This window comes from Mobula hypostoma, chromosome 18 (assembly GCF_963921235.1).
Source record: "Mobula hypostoma chromosome 18, sMobHyp1.1, whole genome shotgun sequence".
Lineage (NCBI taxonomy): Eukaryota > Metazoa > Chordata > Chondrichthyes > Myliobatiformes > Myliobatidae > Mobula > Mobula hypostoma.
The window spans coordinates 4,010,266-4,027,841 of record NC_086114.1 but is presented as its reverse complement, the minus strand read 5'-3'; positions in this window follow the sequence as shown (position 1 = coordinate 4,027,841).

Here is a 17,576-nt window from a genome sequence, read left to right as displayed (position 1 = left end):
AGATGGCCGACTCCTGCTCCTATTTCTCATATTCTTATGTTATGTGTGTTCGTATTTGGAGGTAAGCATGTATGTGGTTGAATGACAATAAACTTGAACTTGAATAGCTTCTTTATAAGGCATGGGATGCTGGATGTCCCCAACATGACATCAAAGGTTCAAAGGTTCATTTATTATCAAAGCATTTATCCCAATACAACTCTGAAATTTGTATCCTCCAGACAGCCACGAAACAAAGAAAGAACATGAAAGTCATTTAGAGAGAAACATCAGTCCCACCCCCCATACAAAAAGGAAAGGCATCCGATCATCAGCCCCATAAAAACCCTTCCCCCACCCCACTCAAAATGGACCAGGAACATCAACCCCCAAAAAATAACCCCCCCCCCACCACATACACAAAACATCAACTGGAAACACTCTCCCCTCACACAACAAAATGGAAATGGAAAGAGTGATTTTTAAAAAACCATAAGTCTAAAAACAGTCCACTGTCTATAAATGCAACAGTTCAATCCATAAGCAGAACCATGATACCATCGTCCGTATCACCAACATTTATCGAAAGAGAGGGACACCACATGAGACAGAGAGCCCTACCCACCTGCCACGGTGAGCCACACAGTGACAGGCCACTTACTGATTCCTTCTCTAGCAGCGATCAAAAGGTCGGCAGTCAGCACTGAAACCCTTGCTCACCCTCTGCATTTGCCTCAATGTCTCAACCTCCCTCGATGCTTTAATCAGAGATTAATGGAAGCTTTAAATGGCGAAATGGAGTCAAACATTGGCTTGCGCCCCCGTCTTGAAGTTTCTTGGCATTGAGGCTGTCCGAGTACGCATTCGCTTCCTGGAATCTTCTTGGAGACAGCAAAGCACTGGATCACACAATCAATCTCCAAACCGCAAGTCGCAGGCTCTACAGTCTCAGAAACACACAAAATGAAAAATCAGACATAAAAGAGGTAAAAAAAGATATTTTTATTTGCTATCTGGAAGATGTCAACCAATGAAGTATTGTATGCTGGTGTCATCTTGACCCGAATTAAGTAACCGTTTAGTTACGTAGTGTAGAAGAGAGCTAGTCCATCCCTATTACATTGCCATGAATCAGATAAGCTATTTATAAATGAGTGAGTGGCCTATCCAGTTAACATATGTGTTAATCATTTTCATTCCTTTCGTACTTGATGATGTACTTGGCATGTTTGTAATGTTACATTACTTTGGGTTAATTCTTCTTATTCTTAAGCCCATCACCCCTACTGAGGCATAGGCCACCGTCAACAGCTCACCAGAGTCCTCCACCCTGGGCTGAAGTTTGCTTGGCCCTGTGGCTTCCACATTCACCACATGACTTCATACATCTTCCAGGTGAAGATTCTTCCTCTCCCCGGGATAATATCTCTGAAGCTTCTGTTGTGTTTTTATAGCTCTGGTTTTTACAGAATGATTTGCTAGTCCCATGCCCAACCCCCCTCTTCCCATAGCCGGGCTTGGGACTATCCATGGCTCGCAATTTTCTTTCCATTCGTAATTAGGAATGATGCGCCAGGCCAGGTTTAATAACATTAAATTATTCTGGGTTAATGTGCAAGTTTAAATGGAAACAGACCAACAGTTTGTGATCCAAAAACCACAAACCACAATATCTCCAAAAAAGAGCAGAACTGGTTTGTGTCTGCATTCTCATCCTGTTTATGCAAATGTTATTTGATCATCTGTTCTTGCAGGATTACAGTAAATAAGCTCCTGTTGTGATACAAATACTGGGATGGTATTCCTGAGGAAATAAATTGGTCTAAAGATATGAGATCAGATATCAGCTGGAGGACTCCTGTCTAATCTATGAATTATGTGCGGCTGGGACCAATAAAGTTCCTGGAGTCAGAGAATAAACGTATCCTCATCAGCCCTTTGTTGCCAGATACAACCCTGGTGATGTACTCAGTGAGATCCTTGTCAGGCTGCAATCCTAATGTTCAAATGTGTTGTTCTTTTCGTATACTCAGGCGAGCACTTATTTAGAGCTTCATCACCGTAACAGGTCCTCTGACCCAATGAACCGCAGTGCCCAATTACACCCAGGTGATCAATTCACCCACTAAACGGTAGGTCTTTTGGACTGTGGGAGGAAACCGGAGCACCCGGAGGAAAGAGGTCGCAGGGAGAACACACAAACTCCTTATAGATGGTGCTGGAATTGAACTGGGTCACCAGCACTGCAATAGTGTTACGTTAACTGCTACAGTGCTGACCCTAAAGATGGAAAGATAGATCCAGACTTGTCGCTTCCCTCTGTGGCTTCATCGTACATGCTCAACTTCACCATTCAAGCTCCCTACAGATAATGGTGGCAAGTGAGCCCAGGTCCCTGGCACTGTAATCTGTTACCCTAACTGCAAGGCCACACTGCCACCCCATTCAATCTTTGACAATCTTGCTTCATGGCCTACCAGTCAAGTCTACCATTGAACAGTTGCTGGAGTTTCTTACAGAATGTGAACACATTCCTATTGTGTTCAGTTTTGGTCATCTCATTATAGGAAGAATGTGGAAGCTTTAGAGAGAGTGCCCAGGAGATTTACCAGGATGCTGTCTGGATTAGAGAGCATGTCGTATGAGGAGAGGTTGAGTGAGATAGAGCTTTTCTCCTTGGAGCAGAAGAAGATGAAAGGCAACTTGATAGAGGTGTACAAGATGATAAGAGTGGACCGCCAGCACCTTTTCCACAAGGTAGAAATAGTTAATACAAGGGGGCATAATTTTAAGGTGATTGGAAGAAAATATAGAGGTGAAGACAGAGGTATTTTTTTACACAGAGAGTGGTGGGTATATGAACTGACCTGCCAAGGGTGGTGGTGGAGGCAAATAATGAGAGACATTTAAGAGACTCTTAGATAGATACATGGATGAAAGAAAAATAGAGGATTATATGGTAGAGAAGGGATGGATTGATCTTAAGAGTAGGTTAAAAGGTCAACACACCTATGTTCTGGAATAGAACATACCATAGAACCTAACCTGATGAAGGGCCACAGCCCAAAAGGTCGACTGTTTATTCCCATCCTTAGATGCTGCCTGACCTGCTGAATTCCTCCAGCACTTTGTGTGTTACTCTGGATGCATTAATCGTTCTACTCTAAGTTTTTAACTACCATATGACTAGTTCTTCGATGGAGAGGCCCCTTCCTGAGCAGACCCTACAGAATAAGAACTGAGAATGAGGTGAAGAGAGGATCTTGCATCCCACCTTCCCCGTAACCTCCAATATACAAAAGAGACTAAAGAAAGAACAGTCGATGTTTTCATCAGAGGGACCCAAACTACAGCAGAGTGTCTGCAGCCTCCATTTCCTTACATTCAGCTCCATAAAGTTCTCCTGCAGGTGGTTTACTGGGGCAGTCACTTAATTGTTTCAAAATATACTGGCCCTGATGTGTCCCAGTTAGCCAGAATCCACTGTTTTAGGAACTTGCTGTGGTGTGATCGCACGACTTGCGACAAAAAAGGACTTTCAACAATTGTAAAGAATAATGAATTATATAAAAATAAGTTTGAGGTTGAAATACAGGTACCGCAGGCCCACATGGACACACATAATTTACGTTATAATTAAGCAGATATCATGGTTAAAAAGTACAAATAACCTGGTGAACTGCAGAGCTGTCAGACAAGTTCCTGCTTTCCAAATCTCCAATCTCTTTGATGAAAGATTAAAGTATAAAAATGCCTGGCTTGGCATTTTCAACGTGCCTGCCATCTAACCGATGCAAAGGGAATAATAAGTGTTGCAGGAATTCCTTCTTCTCCAGCCCTCTAATTTTCCTACCCACCTGGCTTCACCTATCACCTTCAAGCTTGTCGACTTTGCACCTCACCTCCACCAATGACCTTTTTATTCTGGCATCTTCCCCTTTCCTCCTTTCCTTTCCAGTCCTGATGAAGGGTCTTGGCCCAAAACATCAACTGTTTATTCCCCTCTGTTGACTCTGCCTAACCTGCTGAGGTCCTCCAGCGTGTTGTGTGTGTGTAACTTTAAAATGCAGCCACCTCTGCCCTGTGTGAGAAGTTGGTTTGCATCTCCAATTTGCAAACTCAGATAGGCAGGGGAATAAGAGTGGATAATTCATTTAATTGATGTCCTTAATTGCTGAGAGACAGTAGTGATTTTCTTTCCATTCGACAAAAATAGATTAGGTTTAACGGGAGATGGAAGGGTATGAGTTAGATGTGCCTTCTCCACAGCCCCAGCATGACAGTTCTCCATCTCAGATGGTAAACTACCTGATGAAGAATCTCAGCCCAAGGCATCAGCTGTTATTCCCCTTCATAGATGCTGCCTAACCTGCTGAGTTCCTCCAGCATGTTGTGAGTGTGCTACCCTGGATTTCCAGCACCTGCAGAATCTCTTATGTTCATAAATGTTATCATGCCTGAATCTGAGAAGGGAAATCTACGCCCATTCTTCGTATGAAACACCTTTGATGAGTTCCATTCTGAGTGTCTGTTTCTCCTTAAATATTTTTTTCCAAGGAGATGTTTAGAAAGTTGCTGTTCTTAAATGGTTTTAAAACTGCAAGGTTTCAAAAACTGTAAGTCATAATGAATAACACATGTTGAGGCAAATTGCATTGAAGTTTATGAGAGAGCTGGGTTTCATTTCTCCCCAAGTTTAAATGCTGACTGCGTTGACAAACTACAGAGTTTGCAGTTTCTGTTTGTGCCTTATTCATCTGAAAGGAATTTGAAAATGGAACGCAATCATGTTCAACCAAATGTGATCCAGTGGTAGTATAAACTGTGGAAAGGCAGGGGAATGCAGTCCAAAACTTCGATGTGAAAATCAACCATTGTGTTGATGTTATCTTGATGTTAAATTTAGCTTAAATTTCTGATGGACAAGGGAGAAAATTTAAGCAACACACAAAATGCTGGAGGAACTTTGCAGTTTAGACAGTCTCTGTGGAAGAAGTGGATAGTTGATGTCTCTGGTTGAAACCATTCATCAGCACTGGATTCCCACTTAATCCACCCATCTCCATCATATTCCTCCCTCCATTTCCCCACCTCAGCTCCTTCCCTTCATTCGATGGTCCACTCTCCTCTCCTGTCAGATTCCATCTTCTTCAGCCTACTGTTAAGATTAAAGAAGAAAGATTAGCTTTATTTGTCACACATACATCAAAACATACAGTAAAAATACATACTGTCTACAAGAAGGGTCAGAGCCATCTCTATTTCCTGAGGAGACTGAGGTCCTTTAACATCTGCCAGACGATGCTGAGGATGTTCTATGAGTCTGTGGTGGCCAGTGCTATCATGTTTGCTGTTGTGTGCTGGGGCAGCAGGCTGAGGGTAGCAGACACCAACAGAATCAACAAACTCATCCGTAAGGCCAGTGATGTTGTTGGGATGGAACTGGACTCTCTCACGGTGGTGTCTGAAAAGAGGATGCTGTCCAAGTTGCATGCCATCTTGGACAATGTCTCCCATCCACTACATAATGTACTGGTTGAACACAGGAGTACATTCAGCCAGAGACTCATTCCACCAAGATGTAGCACAGAGCGTCATAGGAAGTCATTCCTGCCTGTGGCCATCAAACTTTACAACTCCTCCCTTGGAGGGTCAGACAACCTGACCCAATAGGCTGGTCCTGGACTTATTTCATAATTTACTGGCATAATTTACATATTACTATTTAACTATTTATGGTTCTACTACTATTTATTATTTATGGTGCAACTGTAACGAAAACTAATTTCCCCCGGGATCAATAAAGTATGATTATGAAAAAGCGTCGTTTGTGACAATAACCAACACAGTCTAAGGATATCCTGGAGGCAGCCCACACTTCCAGCACCAATATAGCATATCCACAATTTACTATCCCTAACCGTATGTCTTTGGAATGTGGGACGAAACCGGAGCACCTGGAGGAAACCCCACAGGTTGTGGGGAGAATTTACAAACTCCTTAGTGACAGAAGCAGAAATTGAACCGTCATCGCTAATTGTTGGTAATGTGATGCGTTATGCCAACTGCAGCATCTTGAAGTAGGTTGAAGTTCAGCACCTTATCATGAGCTGAAGGGTCCGTACTGAGCTATACTTTTCTGTTTTCTATGTTCTATATTCTATGCCAATTCCATTAACCCATTGACTAGGGTAGTTTATCAGTTTTTAATCTAACAAACTGATGCTATAAAAGTCCAGTGTAGCTGCAAAAAAAGGACTTTCCATCAAATGTACCTGAAAACCTGTTTGTAATTTGAAGATTCTCTTTGGACAAATGTAGACATCACAGAGTCGTAAACGAAGCTGTGTACTCAGGGCCTAATCAGTTTATGGGCATGGATATGCAAGGTAAACAATTGAAAACAACAAGGGAAGTTTAGAATCCTCTATTGATCAGTGTCAAAGGGGAGATGAATCAGCATACAGGAGGGAGACTGAAAATTTGGCTGAGAGGTGTCATAACAACAACCTCTCACTCAATGTCAGCAAGACCAAGGAACTGATTGTAGATGTCAGGAGAGGGAAACCAGAGGTCCATGAGCCAGTAATCATCAGAGGACCAGAGGTGGAGAGGGTCAGTCCTGGGTGTCACTATCTCACAGGACCTGTCCTGGACCCATCATATAAATATAAATGTGAAGAAAGCATGACAGCACCTCTACTTCCTCTGGAATCTGCCGAGGTTCGGCATGCCGTCAGAAACCCTGGCTAACTTCTATGGATGAGTGGCGGAAATTGTGCTGACTGGCTGCATTATGACCTGGTATGGGAACACCAGTGCCGTTGAGCAGAAAATCCTACAAAAGGTAGTCGTTTTGGCCCAGTACATCACGGGTAAAACCCACTCAACCATGGAGCACATCTACATGAAACATTGCCGCAGAAAAGCAGCATCCATCATCAGAGATCCTCACCACCCAGGCCATGCTCTTTTTTCACTGCTTCCATCAGGTAGAAGGTACAGGAGCCTCAGGACTCACAACACTGGGTTCAGGAACAGTTACTACCCCTCAGCCACCAGGCTCTTGAACAAAAGGGAATAGCTATACTTATTTAAGGACTCTGTTATATTATTATATCATGCTCGTTATTTATTGCTATTCATTTATATCTGCATTTGCACAGTTTTTTTTACAGTTAACAGTTCCTAATGTTTACAGTTTACAGTTACTATTCTATAGATTTGCTAAGTATGCCCGCAGAAAAGGAAAGTCAGTGTTGTACGTGGTGACATGTATGTACTCTGATAATAAATTTTACTTTGAAATCTGAGCTTCCATTTGCAGGTAAGAATTCCATAACCTTGTCTGGTCAGGTATTTAATCTTCACCTCCATAGCCTGTGTCATGCAAATTCCTCACAGTCAGAGGTGGGGAGGTGGGGACTGAACTCTGATCTGTGATTACTGGCGCCGTGAACTGATTGTGCTAACCGCTACACTACCATGCTGCCCCAATCAGAAACAAAAGCTCAAATGCCTTTCTAAGTCTATATGTGTGACATTTTCCTGTAAGTCCTCAAACCAGCAACTTTCCTCTAACTACTGCAGATGCAGTATAAAATCCTGAAGTTGCTGGAAACACTCATAAATTCAGGCAGCACCTGTGGAAGTAGAAACCGAGGTAGTATTGCTGGTTGAAGACTCTTCATCAGACCCTCCCCTTTATCATTTCTTTTCTTTTTCTCAAGTGTACACATGGGGGGGAGCATGGAGGCGTAGTGGTTAGCGCAATGGTATTACAGCACCAGTGACACAGGTTCATTTCCTACCACTGTCTGTAAGGAGTTTCTACGCATTCCCCATGACCGTGTAGGTTTCCTGAGAGTTCCTACATTTCAAAGATGTACAGGTTACTAGGTTAATTGGTCAGATGGGTGTAACTGGGCAGCGTGGACTCGTCGGGCCGGAAGGGCCTGCTATGGGCTGTGTCTCAAAATAAATAAAAGTTCTTTTCACCTCCTGCTTTCAGATTTCCAGTGTTCATTAATGTTCATTTCTGTATTATCTTAGTGAGTTTAGTTGTAGTCTTTGATTACACTTTTTCATTTGTGCCCTTGTCCTTGAGTTTCATTGTCTTTTTTCAACCATTGACTCTAACTGTGCTCCTAGCTTCCAAATACTTCACTTACTTTTAGCTGTCCCGCTTACTTGCTGTACTTGATTGCTTGAAACCACACCAAGAATGTTCCTGTCCATGTAGAAATAAAAACATATTGATGGAGAAAATGTCCATTATTGCATAGCAGAAAAATCTGCCGTTTATAACCACTAACATTTTCTCTTCTCCAAGTCTATTTCTGGATAATTGGAAGCTGTCCAGCTGTAATTCCACTGCTGAAGCGAAATCCATCTTGCTTGTCCACAACTTTTGGCTTCTTTCTCCGTTCAATATTGAACTAAGCAGAAACATCTGAGTGTCCTTTCTGTCACCTCAGGAATGAAAGCTGGAGTTTGGAATAGTTCCCATTCCCATTATGACTTGCCTCCTCTGCCACCATGATGAGGCCAAACTCAAGATGGAGGAGCAACTCCTTATATTTTGTCTGGGGAGCCTAATAGCATGAACATCAATATTTCTAACTTACAGTAATTTCTGCCCCCTATTTCCTTCTCTCTTTTACATTCCTCCTCTGGTTACCCCTTCACTTCTCCTCACCTGCCATCACCTCCCCCCATGTCCATCACATCCCCCCGTGTCCATCACCTCCCCCCCCGTGTTCCCTTTCTTTCCCTTTGTCGATGCTTCACTCTCCTCTCCTATCAAATTCCTTCTTCTCCAGCCCTTTACCCCTCCCACCTATCACCTCCCAGCTTCTTACTTCAACCTCCCTTCCCCACCCACCCACCTTCCCCCTCACCTGTTCTCACCTGTCACCTGCCAGCTTGTACTCTTCCCATTCCCCTCATCTTCTTATTCTGACTTCTGCCCCCTTCCTTTCCAGTAGAGGTGTTCATAATTATGAGGTGAATGCAAGCCAGCCTTTTTCACTGAGAACAGAACTAGAGGTCATACTTTATGGTGAAAGGTGAAATATTTAAGGAAAACCTTTAGTGGTGGAGTATGGAATGAGCTGTCAGCCGAAGTTATAAATGTGGGTTTGATTGCAGCATTTAAAAAAAAAAGTTTGGATAAGTATAGATGGGAGAGGTATGAGGGATAGGGTCCAGGTGCAGGTCAATGGGACTAGGCACAAGAACAGTTTGGCACAGACTAGATGGGCTGAAAGGCCGGTTTCTATGCTGTAGTGTTTTGACTCTGCCTCTGACCCTGATGAAGGGTCCTGGCCAGAAATGTCAACTCTTTGCTTCCCTGCATGGATGCCGCCTGACCTGCTGAGTTCCTCCAGCATTTCATGTGTATTGATGTAGATTTTCAGCATCATTGGTTTTGCTTGCCTCCACTTCAACCAGATGCCAGGATTGACAAGTTAACCTATTTTTGTCATCAACCTAGTAATTTGTGTTTTGGTAATGAGTCAGGAGATTATTGATAATAGTTTATTGATGTTTATTTATTATTGTCACATCTACCGAGATACAGAGAAAAACTTTTACAAGCCACCCATACAGATAATTCCAATACATAGACTGTAGAATATAAAACAATACGGTACTGTAGTAGTAATGTGATTGCTCGAGTTGAGTGTGATGTTCTCCAAAAGGGTTGTCTGTTGCTAGGTCCTCAGGTGGCTATAGAAGCCAGTCCCGGATCCACATGCTCCCTGCAGTGTGGGCAAGTGTACGTGGTGGTTGTGATCAGTGGTTCAGTCTTTTGGATGTTCAATCTCTCCTTTCACACCTGCTGCTCGTCCTCCATGGCACAGCAGAGGCTGTCCTCACAGCGCAGTTTCCCTCATGAACAGGGTTAATTTTTTTCCTATTTATTCCGGGCAAGTTAATTGTTTACAGCAGGTAACTTTAATTTTGACATTCATTTTGTTTACATACTGTAAGATTTGTGAGAATAGTTAAGTGTTTGAGAGAAAATTTTACAATTTTACTATTTTCTCAATTGTTGAAATTGAGAGACACAGGTAGCTAAGGTTTTAATGAATTAGATTTTGAAGGTATTTTCACAAAGAATTTGTTAGTTTTTTGATAAAAGTAGTTGAGGACCTGAATTATAGGGCAGGGTTGAATAGGTAACGTTATCCCATGAAGCATAGGAAAATGAGGGGAGGTTTGGTAGAAGTATACCAAATCATAAAGGGTAGAGATAGTATAAATACAAGCTGGCTCTTTCCACTGAAGTTGGGTGAGATTACAGTTACAGAAGTCATGAGGTAAGGGTGAAAGGTGAAATATCTGAGGTCATGAGAGGGAACTTTGCTCAGAGGCTGGTGAGAGTCTAGAATGTAATGTTCAAATGTTTAATTTCTATTATTTCCCATGGATCGTATTAGTATCTTCTGTGTGCCACAGACTACAGGGTGTAGATAATCATGATCAGTGCATTTCTTGAGATTCTCCTCTAACCATGTGAGGGAGATATGGCTGTCAATTTCAATAAGAAATTTCTTTCCATAAAGCTTTAGAAATTCTACTTGGATATTGTCTACTCCAAGGGCCTCTTTGTTGTCCATTTGGTACATGGTCTATATTCAAGGTTTCATTTCTATCCTTGGGGAAAAGTCTCTGGCTGTCCACTCTACCTGTGCCTCTTATCATGTACACCTCTATCAAGTTGCCTTTCATTCTCCTTGGCTCCAAGGAGAAAAGTCTTGTCTTGCTCAATCTATCCAAGACATGGTCTTTAATCCAAGCAACATCCTGGTAAATATGGCTGGTAATATCCTGGTAACATCCTGGCTAAATGTTGGATGTGATTGGGAGCTGAATGTCGAAGGATACACAGTGTTTAGGAAAGATAGGAAGGTAGGTAAAGGGGGTGGCGTGGCCCTGATGGTAAGCAACGATATCAAATCACTAGAAAGAAGGGACATAGGATCAGAAGAGGTAGAATCCTTATGTGTCGAGTTAAGAAATGGCAAGGGTAAAAAAGACACTAACAGCAGTGACATACAGGCCTCCAAACAGCAGCCGGGAAGTGCAGTTACAGCTGGAAATAGAAAAAAGCTTGTCAGAAGGAAAATGTCAAGATAATTATGGGGGATTTTAATATGAAAGTTGGATTGGGAAAGTCAGGAAGCTACTGGATTCCAGGAGGGGGAGTTTATAGAATGCCCACGGGATGGCTTTTTGGATCAGCTTGTCCATAAGCCCACCAGGGGACCGATTGTTTTGGATTGGGTGCTGTGTAATGAACCTGAGGCGAATGGGGAGCTGGAGGTAATGGAACCCCTTGGAAGTAGTGATCATAATATGATTGAGTTCAGTTTCAAATTTGGAAAGGAGAAGCTGGTATCAGGTGTATCGATATTTCAGTGGAACAAAGGAGATCACAGTGGTATGAGAGAGGAACTGGTCCGTCAATTGGAAAAGTAAATAAATGGAGGGACGGTAGAGCAGAATTGGATGAAATTCCTACAAGAAATAAGGAAAGTGCAGGAAAAATATATTCCAAGAAAAAAGAAAATCATGAATGGAAAAATGGCACAAATGTGGCTAACGAGAGAGGTTAAGGATAAAATACAAGCAAAAGAAACGGTGTACAAGGAAGCAAAACTTAGTGGGAAAACTGAGGACTGGACGACTTTTAAAAACTTACAGAAGGAAACTAAAGAAGTCATTAGGAAAGAAAAGATGAATTATGAAAGGAAGTTGGCAATTAACATAAAAAAGGATACTAAGAGTTTTTTTAATATATAAAGAGTAAAAGAATGACACGGGTAGATATAGGACTGATTGAAAATGATGCTGGAGAAATTATAATGGGTAACAAAGAGATGGCAGAGGAACTAAATTGGTATCTTGCATCAGTCTTCACAGTGGAAGACATTAGCAACATATCTGATAGCTAGAGGTCTCAGGGAATAGAATTAGGTACAGTCAAGATTACTAGAGAGAAAGTGCTTGGGAAGCTAAATGGACTAAGAATAGCAACACACATAAAAGTTGCTGGTGAACGCAGCAGGCCAGGCAGCATCTCTAGGAAGAGGTGCAGTCGACGTTTCAGGCCGAGACCCTTCGACCCTTCTTCCTAGAGATGCTGTCTGGCCTGCTGCGTTCACCAGCAACTTTTATGTGTGTTACTTGAATTTCCAGCATCTGCAGAATTCCTGTTATTTGGACTAAGAATAGATAAGTCTCCTGGACTGGATGAGGTGCACCCACGGGTTCTGAAGGAGGTGGCTTTACAGATTGTGGAGGCATTGGAAGTGATCTTCCAGGAATCAATAGACTCTGGTATGGTTCCAGAGGACTGGAAGTTTGCAAATGTAGTTCCGCTGTTTAAGAAAGGAGGGAGGCAGCAAAAAGAAAATTACAGACCTATTAGTCTGACATCGGTAGTTGGAAAGTTATTGGAGTCGATCCTCAAGGACGAGGTTATGAAATACCTCGAGGTGCATGACAAGATAGGCCCAAGCCAGCACAGTTTCATGAAGGGAAGATCCTGCCTCACCAACCTATTGGAATTTTTTGAGGTAATCTCAAATAAGATTGATAAGGGAGAGGCTGTGGATGTTGTGCATTTGGATTTTCAAAAGGCCTTCGATAAGGTGCTGCACAAGAGGCTGCTTAATCAGATGAGAGCCCATGGAATTATAGGAAAGATATTGGAAAGGGTGGAGCATTGGCTGATAGGCAGAAAGCAAAGGGTGAGAATAAAGGGATCCTATTCTGATTGGTTGCCGGTTACTAGTGGTATTTCACAGGGGTCAGTGTTGGGGCCGCTTCTTTTTACAATGTATATCGATGATTTAGATTATGGATTAAATGGCTTTGTGGCTAATTTTGCAGATGACACCAAGATAGGCGGAGGAGCAAAGAAATGGCAGATGAGATACAATGTTGAGAAATGTACGGTTATACAATGTTGAGAAATGTACGGTTGTACATTTTGGAAGAAGAAATAATCGGGCAGATTATTATCTAGATGGGGAGAAAATTCAAAAATCTGAAGTGCAAAGGGACTTGGGGGTCCTCGTGCAGGATACCCTAAAGGTTAACCACCAGGTTGGATCGGCAGTAAGGAAAGCGAATGCTATGTTGGCTTTCATTTCAAGAGGAATAGTGTATAAGAGTAAGGAGGTGTTGATGAGGCTCTATGGGATATTAGTGAGACCTCATTTGGAATACTGTGTGCAGTTTTGGGCTCCCTATCTTAGGAGGGATGTACTGATGTCGGAGAGAGTTCAGAGAAGATTTACAAGGATGATTCCTGGAATGCAGGGGCTAACATATGAGGAGCGTTTGTCTGCTCTTGGACTGTATTCATTGGAGTATAGAAGAATGAGAGGGGATCTCATAGAAATATTTCGAATCTTGAAAGGGTTGGACAGAGTAGATGTGAAAAGGCTGTTTCCCTTAGTGGATGAGTCCAGGACAAGAGGCCACAGTCTGAGAATTAGAGGGTACCCATTTAAAACAGAGATGAGGAGAAATTTTTTAGCCAGAGGGTCGTGGATTTATGGAATTTGTTGCCACATACAGCTGTGGAGGCCCGATCATTGAGGGTGTTTAAGGAGGATATTGATAGGTATTTAATTAGTCAGGGTATCAAGGGATATGGGGAAAAAAACGGATATTGGAACTAGATGGGAGAATAGTTTAGCTCATGGTGGAGTGGCGGAGCAGACACGATGGGCTGAATGGCCTACTTCAGCTCCTTTGTCTTGTGATCTTGTGATCTCGTGAACAGATTTCCTCCAGGTGTATCTATTGAGTGCAAGTCTTCCCAGATTTGAGATGTAATGTTGAATTTCTTCAGGATGAGTTTGACGTTATCTTTGAAGCGTTTCCTTTGCCCAGCAGGGGCTCACTGACCCTCCTTCAGCTAGGAGTAAAAGGCCTGTTTGGGGAGATGAGAGTTTGGCATCCAGCTGACATGACCCATCCTTCGCAGTTGGTGTTGCTTTATCATGGTGGAGATGCTGTTTATAATTGGCCTCCTCAAGTACGCTGGTGCTAGTGTGCCTGTTCTTCCAGATGATCCTCACAGTTTTTCATAAGGCTCTTTGATGGTATTGTTCCAGGGCTTTCAGCTATCTACTATAGGTGATCCATGATTCAGCTCCATACAATAAAGTAGGACAGAAAACTGCTCTTTAGACGATAAGTTTTGTTTGGACCTGCAGCTTACATAGAAACATAGAAACATAGAAAATAGGTGCAGGAGTAGGCCATTCGGCCCTTCGAGCCTGCACCGCCATTTATTATGATCATGGCTGATCATCCAACTCAGAACCCCGCCCCAGCCTTCCCTCCATACCCCCTGATCCCCATAGCCACAAGGGCCATATCTAACTCCCTCTTAAATATAGCCAATGAACTGGCCTCAACTGTTTCCTGTGGCAGAGAATTCCACAGATTCACCACTCTCTGTGTGAAGAAGTTTTTCCTAATCTCGGTCCTAAAAATCTTCCCCTTTATCCTCAAACTGTGAACCCCTGTTCTGGACTTCCCCAACATCGGGAACAATCTTCCTGCATCCAGCCTGTCCAATCCCTTTAGGATTTTATACATTTCAATCAGATCCCCCCTCAATCTTCTAAATTCCAACGAGTACAAGGCCAGTTCATCCAGTCTTTCTTCATATGAAAGTCCTGCCATCCCAGGAATCAATCTGCTGAACCTTCTTTGTACTCACTCTATGGCAAGGGTGTCTTTCCTCAGATTAGGGGACCATAACTGCACACAATACTCCAGGTGTGGTCTCACCAAGGCCTTGTACAACTGCAGTAGTACCTCCCTGCTCCTGTACTCGAATCCTCTCGCTATAAATGCCAGCATACCATTCGCCTTTTTCACCGCCTGCTGTACCTGCATGCCCACTTTCAATGACTGGTGTATAATGACACCCAGGTCTCGTGCACCTCCCCTTTTCCTAATCGGCCACCATTCAGATAATAATCTGTTTTCCTATTTTTGCCACCAAAGTGGATAACTTCACATTTATTCACATTAAATTGCATCTGCCATGAATTTGCCCACTCTCTCAACCTATCCAAGTCACTCTGCATCCTCTTAGCATCCTCCTCACAGCTAACACTGCCACCCAGCTTCGTGTCATCCGCATACTTGGAGATGCTGCATTTAATTCCCTCATCCAAGTCACTAATATATATTGTAAACAACTGGGGTCCCAGCACTGAGCCTTGCGGTACCCCACTAGTCACCGCCTGCCATTCTGAAAAGGTCCCGTTTATTCCCACTCTTTGCTTCCTGTCTGCTAACCAATTCTCCATCCACATCAATACCTTACCCCCAATACCGTGTGCTTTAAGTTTGCACACTAATCTCCTGTGTGGGACCTTGTCAAAAGCCTTTTGAAAATCCAAATATACCACATCCACTAGTTCTCCCCTATCCACTCTACTAGTTACATCCTCAAAAAATTCTATGAGATTCGTCAGACATGATTTTCCTTTCACAAATCCATGCTGACTTTGTCCGATCATTTCACCGCTTTCCAAATGTGCTGTTATCACATCTTTGATAACTGACTCCAGCAGGTTCCCCACCACTAATGTTAGGCTAACCGGTCTATAAATCCCCGGTTTCTCTCTCCCTCCTTTTTTAAAAAGTGGGGTTACATTAGCCACCCTGCAATCCTCAGGAACTAGTCCAGAATCTAACGAGTTTTGAAAAATTATCACTAATGCATCCACTATTTCTTGGACTACTTCCTTAAGCACTCTAGGATGCAGACCATCTGGCCCTGGGGATTTATCTGCCTTCAATCCCTTCAATTTACCTAACACCACTTCCCTACTAACAAGTATTTCGCTCAGTTCCTCCATCTCACTGGACCCTCTGTCCCCTACTATTTCTGGAAGATTATTTATGTCCTCCTTAGTGAAGACAGAACCAAAGTAATTATTCAATTGGTCTGCCATGTCCTTGCTCCCCATAATCAATTCACCTGTTTCTGTCTGTAGGGGACCTACATTTGTCTTTACCAGTCTTTTCCTTTTTACATATCTATAAAAGCTTTTACAGTCAGTTTTTATGTTCCCTGCCAGTTTTCTCTCATAATCTTTTTTCCTCTTCCTAATTAAGCCCTTTGTCCTCCTCTGCTGAAATCTGAATTTCTCCCAGTCCTCAGGTGAGCCACTTTTTCTGGCTAATTTGTATGCTTCTTCTTTGGAATTCATACTATCCCTAATTTCTCTTGTCAGCCACGGGTGCACTACCTTCCTTGATTTATTCTTTTGCCAAACTGGGATGAACAATTGTTGTAGTTCATCCATGCAACCTTTAAATGTTTGCCATTGCATATCCACTGTCAATCCTTTAAGTGTCATTTGCCAGTCTATCTTAGCTAATTCACGTCTCATACCTTCAAAGTTACCCCTCTTTAAGTTCAGAACCTTTGTTTCTGAATTAACTATGTCACTGTCCATCTTAATGAAGAATTCCACCATATTATGGTCACTCTTACCCAAGGGGCCTCTCACGACAAGATTGCTAATGAACCCTTCCTCATTGCTCAAAACCCAGTCCAGAATAGCCTGCTCTCTAGTTGGTTCCTCGACATGTTGGTTCAAAAAACCATCCCGCATACATTCCAAGAAATCCTCTTCCTCAGCACCTTTACCAATTTGGTTCACCCAATCTACATGTAGATTGAAGTCACCCATTATAACTGCTGTTCCTTTATTGCACACATTTCTAATTTCCTGTTTCATACCATCTCCGACCTCACTACTACTTTTAGGTGGCCTGTACACAACTCCCACCAGCGTCTTCTGCCCCTTAGTGTTACGCAGCTCTACCCATATCGATTCCACATCTTCTCGGCTTATGTCCTTCCTTTCCATTGCGTTAATCTCTTCTTTAACCAGCAACGCCACCCCACCTCCCCTTCCTTCATCCCTCCTGAATATTGAATATCCCTGAACGTTGAGCTCCCATCCTTGGTCACTCTGGAGCCGTGTCTCTGTGATCCCAACTATATCATAATCATTAATAACAATCTGCACTTTCAATTCATCCACCTTATTACGAATGCTCCTTGCATTGACGCACAAAGCCTTCAGGCGCTCTTTTACAACTCTCTTAGCCCTTATACAATTACGTTGAAAAGTGGCCCTTCTTAATGCTTGCCCTGGATTTGTCAGCCTGCCACTTTTACTTTTCTCCTTTGTACTTTTTGCTTCTACCCTCACTTTACACCCCTCTGTCTCTCTGCACTGGTTCCCACCCCCCTGTTGTGAACTAACCTCCTCTCTCCTAGCCTCTTTAATTTGATTCCCACCCCCCAACCATTCTAGTTTAAAGTCACCTCAGTAGCCCTCGCTAATCTCCCTGCCAGGCTTGTTGTCTTCACAGACTCTCTTCCTTAACCTTCCATAGGCTCCACTTGCACTACTTCCTTAGAAGTTTGTGAAGATTCGTCATGGCATCCAAAAGTTTGACAAACTTGTATAGATGTGTAGTGGAGAGTATATTGACTGGCTGCGTCACAGTCTGGAATGGAAACCCCAATGCCC